The 7,702-nt window shown below is 35.3% G+C and overlaps 1 long non-coding RNA gene across 1 annotated transcript; it reads right to left on the minus strand.

Moving 5' to 3' along the window:
• Window positions 1-895: 895 nt before the first annotated feature.
• Window positions 896-1,200, minus strand: LOC120145509. Its single transcript, XR_005518136.1, has 2 exons — window positions 1,113-1,200; window positions 896-1,009 (listed from the first exon to the last, which is right to left on the minus strand). It is a non-coding gene; the product is annotated as an uncharacterized LOC120145509 (long non-coding RNA).
• Between the last annotated feature and the right edge of the window lie 6,502 nt (window positions 1,201-7,702).

The following is a 7,702-nucleotide window of genomic DNA, read 5'->3' on the forward strand; positions in this document are numbered from 1 at the left end:
ATTAAACATATTTTTCAGGAATAAAGTAATAACTCTTAGAGAAGTGATTTCAAATCGATCATCTTAATAGATGGGATAACTAAGGTGGATAAACATGATAAGAGCATCAGGAGATTAAATGAGAAATAATATTAATCTCGTATCGGAAAAAGAAGAAGATAGATCTTGAAGTTTAAAAGTGGTGGCATTGCATATTCTATTAAACATATTTTTCAGGAATAGAATTGTGATTGTTTGAGAAGTGATTTCATGTCGATCATCTTCATAGATGAGATAAGTAAGGTGGATAACCATGATAAGAGCATCACAAGATTAAATGAGAAAGAATATTAATCTCGTATCAGAAAAAGAAGAAGATAGGTCTTGAAGTTTAAAAGCGGCGGCATTGCATATTCTATTAAACATATTTTTCAGGAATAGAGTAATGACTATTTGAGAAGTGATTTCAAGTCGATCATCTAAATAGATGGGATAAATAAAGTGGATAATCACGATAAAAGCATCACGAGATCAAATGAAAAAGAATATTACGACTTTAATAACAATATCTTTTTAGCTCATCTTCTTTATTCAAGTGTACTAATATAAAATTAATATATTAATTATAAATAATACTAGTGAAATCATTTCTAAAATAATACTAGTTTGTACCAAAACACAATAAAATTGTTTTAATTTATTCTTTCAATCAAGGCTAAAATTTCTATTTTGCAACAATATTCCAATACCATGAAATGATATATTTTTTATTATCTGCCATGAAATATATACGACAGGCCATGGATGATTAATTAGCAACATCAGCCATTGATGTTCAAGATCATTTTGTTGCACGACTCCTCAGGCAAGACAACATTCCCTTATGCTCTGTTTTAAGCTGAGAGTCATCCCTTTCCCTCCGCTCCACCACTCGAACAAACTCGTCCGAGCTTAGGCTCCCGTCACGATTCGAATCGAGCAAATGGAATAATATGTTCACCACGTTATCGGTTAACGATACTTCACATACCTTTAACAACAACATGCAACATTAGTGTATACGATATCGAAAATATACTCATATTTGACACTCACCTCGATCCGAAAATCGAAAATAGCTAAGCAATACGTACTTGGGATGCAGCTCTTTGGAAATCCATTTTGGATAGCACCCCCCCCCCCCCACTTACTTTCCCATAGCTGAAAATGGCTAGAGAAAAGGATCGCAACTTCTTCCGTAAGTGAGCGAAGTTTTTGAACTCTTCGAATGAATTCCAAACATCTTTGAGACTCGATTCGTTCGATATTTCATCGACTCGATCGAGCAACTTGCTTATGTCGCTGATATCGGCGGCGACCACAACGAAAATGCAAAATCTTTAGTCGATATTGTTCCATGCAGCTTGTAGTCGTAATGTGCAAACTCCAACCTCAGGATCTACAAAATCGAAACATGGTGATCATTTTCTTCCTGAATGTTAATTTGAAGTTATCTTGTATGGAACACACACTTCATGGTGTAAAGTCCAGATATATCCTTAGGTAGTGCACGAGTGTAACACCCTCAACCCGTACCCGACCCGGATACGAGTTCGAGATGTCACATTGACTTTTTAAAATAATCTTCTTAACAAAATAATAAAACATTTGGACTTATATAATTAAAATATGATAATATACATAGGTTTATACAAAGTTCATCAAAATGTTTAGAGCATACTCAACTTAACAGTTTGATTACATATCAACATTCATTTACATAACAAAATGACCTACTGATTAAGTTGCTTCTGATATGATAGTTGCAGGAGTAATATTGTCCATCTGCTTAATCTGTCTTGTCTACTTTCTCAGATCCTACGTGTGAAACACTTACACGCTAAGTCATCGACTTAGTAGGGCAATGTAATAATAACAAGGAAATATAATGAAAATGCCATAATGAGATGGAATGTAATGAAATCATGTACTTAGTCAATGCAGTTTATATCGCCATGTTCCTTACCCAAAAGCATATTAAATTAACATTCATGAATTCCTATTAATTAGTTTATTGGCCCATTATACCATACTGAGAACCTAAGGTATGTGAGTATTGTGAGGTTGTGCAGTATGATGTCACCACAACTCGAATAAATACACCAAAGTACCACGTAGAATTGCACCGAAGTGCCACGTAGAATTGCACCGAAGTGCCACGTAGAATTGCACCGAAGTGTCGTGTAGAATTTCACAATAGTGCCATATAAGATGTCCCAAAGGACCACGTAGAAAATTCCTTAAGAATCATATACATATGCTAAGGACCAAATATGTGTCTCAAAAGAGCTCATACATGTTCCAAAGAATACATATATGTCCTGAAGGACCGCGTAGACCCTCTACTCTTGGCATGCCAACTATACCTATATTTTTTATCTACATAGCATGGGTTTTTCTCAACTTACATAGTATATCACATAGACATGTCAATTCCTTACCTTCATCACATAGCTCGTATAACTTTGCATACATATTCATTTAAAACATACTACACAATGCACATAGTATGAATTCCTATTACGTTTCATAATATGAAATGAATCATGCATCAATGTATTGAATCTAGACTTATCACAAGTCTAGAACTGGATACATTACGATAATCATGTTATGCATAAGCACTCACCTATATTTCTTTGCTTTTCCCTCAATCGGTCTTATTGGGCAATTGTTCTGGAACTTGTTTAGGCTCTGTATCTACATAAATATAATTTTCAAGATGATTATCAGATGCTTAAACCATGCAATTTGCTTCTAACTTAAACAAATTTTATAAATCAATATTCTATTTTTCCTTTAGGGATATCGATACACCCCTTGAGGTATCGGTACCCTTACTGCATTCTGTTAGTTTTTCATTCAAGAGGGTATCAGTACCTAACTGGGGTATCAGTACCCTCATTACATTCTGTGATTCTTTTCGTTTGAGAGGGTATCGGTACCTATTGAATGGGTACTGATACCCCTAGCCTATAAATCACATTTTTATGCACGAGAATTCTTCATTTCCAACTCAACACTTCCTACTTCCTTCCTTTACATATTCTTAGTTCATCTATATGTTATTAAAACCCATTTCTACTCAATAATAACTTCTTTAACCTCTAAATTGAATCATTTATATGTAATCCAAGAATTACACTTACTTTGAAACATGTTCTAAATTTAATTCTAACACCTCATACTTCTTAATTAGCTTGATGACAAGTCAAATCCAACTTCTAATTCTTATTATAAACATTATTCCAAGATTTCATTCAATAACTCCTAACTTTTAATCTCCCCTAACTTCATCATCCTTTGATTTTAAGATAACCTAAACTTTCCTTAAGCTTAGTTGTCATCTAATGATCAATAAGCAACCTTAAATTCATCAAGAATTTAATCAACAAAAAAACTCACCTTTAGTTTGGCTTCACGGTGGATAAGAAGAATGATGAATAAGAGAAATCTAGAAACTTTGGTTCTCCCCAATAGCTTTCCACGTGGGTATAAAAATATCCTCAACTAATATTTAATTATTTCCCTTGTTAAAAAACTCATTTGCCCTTTTAGTTCCTCATTCTTTGCTAATTGATCCTACATAAAACATTTCAATCAAGTCCTTGAACTTTTCAATTTATCCAATTTGGTCACTGAATTTTAAATCTCATAATTTAATCATTAACCTAGTATGGAGGATGTTACAAATCTCCCCCTTAAGAAAATTCATCCTTGAATTTTCATTGCACAAACAGATGGGGGTATTGAAGTCGCATATCCTCTTCACGTTCCCATGTTGCCTCCTCTACTTTGTAATTTCTCCAAAGAACTTTGACCAACATAACCGTTTTCTTTCTCAATTGTTTGACTTCTCAAGACACTATTTGTATTGGTTCCTCTTTATAGGTCAAATCAGGTTGAATTTCTACTTGTTCTGGTGCAACGATGTGAGAGGGGTCGAACTTATATCTTCGTAACATGGACACATGGAAGACGTTATAGATTTTCTCCATTTTCGGTGGCAAAGATAATTGATATGCCACTGGTCCTATTCTCTTAACAACTTCATATGGCCTGATGAATCTAGGACTTAACTTTCTTTTTTGACCAAATCGTAATACTTTCTTCCATGGAGATACCTTCAGAAACACTTTATCTCCAATTTCAAATTCAATCTCTTTTTTTTAAGGTCAGAATATGACTTTTGCCGATCAAATGCTACTTTAAGATTATGTTGAATTTCCCAAACTTTCTCTTCCACATCTTGAATCAAATTCAGACCAAGCATGCTTCGATCTTTGAGCTTATACCAGTTTAATGGCGTACGACATTTCCTCCCATATAACACCTCATAGAGTGCCATCTTAATACTGGACTAATAACTATTGTTGTAAGCGAACTCTGCCAGTGGTAAATATTTTTCCCACGACCCTTTGAACTCAATAACAGATGTTCTCAACATATATTCCAAGAACTAAATAGTCATTTTTTATTGTCCGTCAGTCTGAGGATGAAAAGACGTACTAAAGTTTAAGCGAGTTCCCAAAGCTCCATGTAGGGATTTCTAAAATCTTGAAGTGAATCGAGGGTCTCTATCAGAAACTATAGAAACAGGTACTCCATGCAATCTAATAATTTCTCTAATATACAGTTCCTACATAAAAACATTTCAATCAAGTCCTTAAAGCACTAACCCGATATAGAGGATGTTACAGCGAGGCACTTAAAGCTAACTAGCTTGGGCACAAGGTCTGACACTCAAGGAGTGGGCTAGTCGAGGGGGTTGACCGATGCAGAGATCCTGGGTAACCATCCTCGGTAGACTAGAGGGGTATGTGAGCTCCGAGATGCAGAACTCTTAGTCGCACCATGATGTCTACCATAGAGTAGAGAGTGCAATATACGAGTATACTCACTACTGTAATTATCAGTTAGCTTGAGCATGACATGAACACTTTTAGTATGACTTAGTTGTTAGTGTGGCACTGGGATAGTTAACTCAGTGTTTGGAATTTGTTTCCTTACGCAGGTTAGTCGAGGAGCAGTCCGAGGACTTTTTGACAACAGTGATTCAGACCCAGATAGTGCAGAGTACGTCTCGAGTTCATCTTTAGAGGGTATGTATAATTGTAAACCCCGATTTATATATTTTTGTATGAGTCATAACTCATTTTAAACTATGGTTTGTATGACTTAATATTATTTTAGAAGCTCATAATATAAACTATTTTATTTAAATTGTAATTGATTTATTTTAGCATGAGTGATTATAAATAGTCATTTTTTAAAAACAAAATAGAAAAAAAAAAATTGTTAACCACTTTGGTGGTTTCGTGTGGTATTCTGATCGGTCGACTATGTGTCGTATTGGTTTAGGGTGTTACATTTAGTGATATCAGAGCGTCAGGTTTGACGTTTCTAGGGCTCGTGGGTCAGTGTTGGTAATAGAGTTTATGGGTATACATGCCCTAAAGAGTTATGTCGTACTTCTGCATGCTATAGTAGAGAGCTCAAGCCACAATAGAGAGGGTAGACTTGAGATTATAGTTTTCCTAATTCTTATCCTAGCGATGAGAGTTCCAAGAATAATTTCGATGGCTTAAGTTAGAAAGAAAAATGAGATTAAGATAGTAGAGTTTAATGAGAAGTCAAGAGTTTAAGGATCGTACTGGCCATTAGGGCACAAGAGAATTTCTCTAGAGAAAGTTTCGTGGAAGAACCATGAGGTCAATGAAGCAATTAGTTAGCATATATGGGTATTAGATCAAAGTTGCATAGTAGAAGCCTAGAGGTCGACTTTAGTAAAAGAGTTGGCAAGTGTCATAAGGTCTCAGAGTTGTCTAAACCCAGTGGATAGAAGAGGTTATCAGGTTGTGTTGTAAGTTAACCCGAATAAGTAAGGATAGTAAGGAAAAAATTTAGTGTTAGCAGTGAGTTGTGGAGTTCCATAAGGATTCCCAGTTAAAGATAGAGAAAGTTTTAGCAGATGATCTTAAGATAGGGGTTTGAGTTTCTAGCCCTTTGAGTTAGATGTTCTAGCAGTCAAGATATGTCGTAGATGCCCAATAGAGTTTCAGAGTGAGACCTTTCTCTAGGGAAATTTCGGGGATAAAATTTCTTGTAGGAGGGGAGAGTTGTAATGCCCCGAAACTCGGGTCAGTAGTTTGGGTCAACTATAGACTTGTAAGTCAAGCCAATTAGACTTTCCAAGGTAGTTGGACCAAGTTATATAGGTATTGGGCTTAAGTAAGGCCAAGAGTTAAGGGTACGTGATTGTTTTAAGTAAAGGAAAAAATGAGAAGGACAAAAAATATAGTTTACCCATAGTTGGTTTTAAAGGTTATAAACCCCCTTATTTAACTAGATTTTATGGGAACCTTCCACCAAAAAATATCTCTCATCTTTCATTTTCTCTTCTCATTTCTTCTTCCTTCCCAAGAGAAAACAAAAAGATTGAAGTTTCTTGAATCCCAAACCTAGTTTGAAGAAACCAAGGTAAGATTCGTATTCCTCATTCCTTAATATTTAGTTAAGAAAAATCAAGTGTTTTAAGCTTTTTTTGGTAGATTTGAGTTGTAGGAGTTGTATTTAAGTTTAATCTAACCTCTAGTTGAGTAGTAATTCATTTTCTTGCTTGGTTTAGTTTAATCAAATGTTTAGCAATTTTTATGGTAGATTGTTCATTTGATGTTATAAGCATGATATAAAGCCTTATTTATGCTCCTTGTATTCACATAAAACTTTAAGTATATTTGGGGACCTCACTAAGGTTTTTGGGATTGGAAAATAGAGTTTTTAGTGCTTGTTTTTTGACTCCTGCGGGTAGAGTATTAATATTATAGGGATAGTAGAGATATTTGTTCTTCGTTTTAGGCATATTCGTGAGTTTCTGGGCAAGAGTATCAATACTCTTTCAAGAGTATTGAAACTTTGGGTCATAGTTTCAAAATTACCATAAAGTTTCGAAACTAGGCAGAACAGAATGTTTAAAAGTATCGTTACTTATATAAAGTATCGAAACTTTTGCAGGAGTATCGATACTCTTGGGCTAGTATTGATACTTTCATTCTGTATAGGGCAAAAATGTCAGTTTTTAAGGGAATTAGACTCTAGGAACCCCAACGCTTCTTTTTATCACCGAATAAGACTACAAGTGAAAATGTTAATGATATTAACATTACACTTAGAAACAAGATCAATTAGGATGAAATAAAAATAACCTTGGATGATGCCCGGGAAATGATCAGGACACTCAAGTTCCTTTAGAAAATGCTCGCATTATCGAAAGTATAGATTCAGTCCAGATATATCCTTAGGTAGTGTGCGAGGTACTTAAAGCTAACTAGTTTGGCGCCAAGGTCTGACACTCAAGAAGTGGGCTAGTCGAGGGGGTTGACCGATGCGGAGATCTCGGGTAGCCAGCCTCGCTAAACTAGAGGGTGTATGAGCTTCGAGATACAGAACCCTCAGCTGCACAATGATGTCTACCATAGAGTAGAGAGTGCAGTATACGAGTACTTTCACTATTGCAATTATCAGTTAGCTTGAGCATGACATGAACACTTTTAGTACGGCTTAGTTGTTAGTGTAACAATGGGCTAGTTAGTTCAGCGTTTGAAATTTGTTTCCTTACGCATATTAGTCAAGGAGCAGTCCGAGGACTTTTTGACAGCAGTGATTTAGACTCGTATAGTGCAGA

Source organism: Hibiscus syriacus, unplaced genomic scaffold (assembly GCF_006381635.1).
Source record: "Hibiscus syriacus cultivar Baekdansim isolate YM2019G1 unplaced genomic scaffold, ASM638163v2 tig00110893_pilon, whole genome shotgun sequence".
NCBI classification, from domain to species: Eukaryota; Viridiplantae; Streptophyta; class Magnoliopsida; order Malvales; family Malvaceae; genus Hibiscus; species Hibiscus syriacus.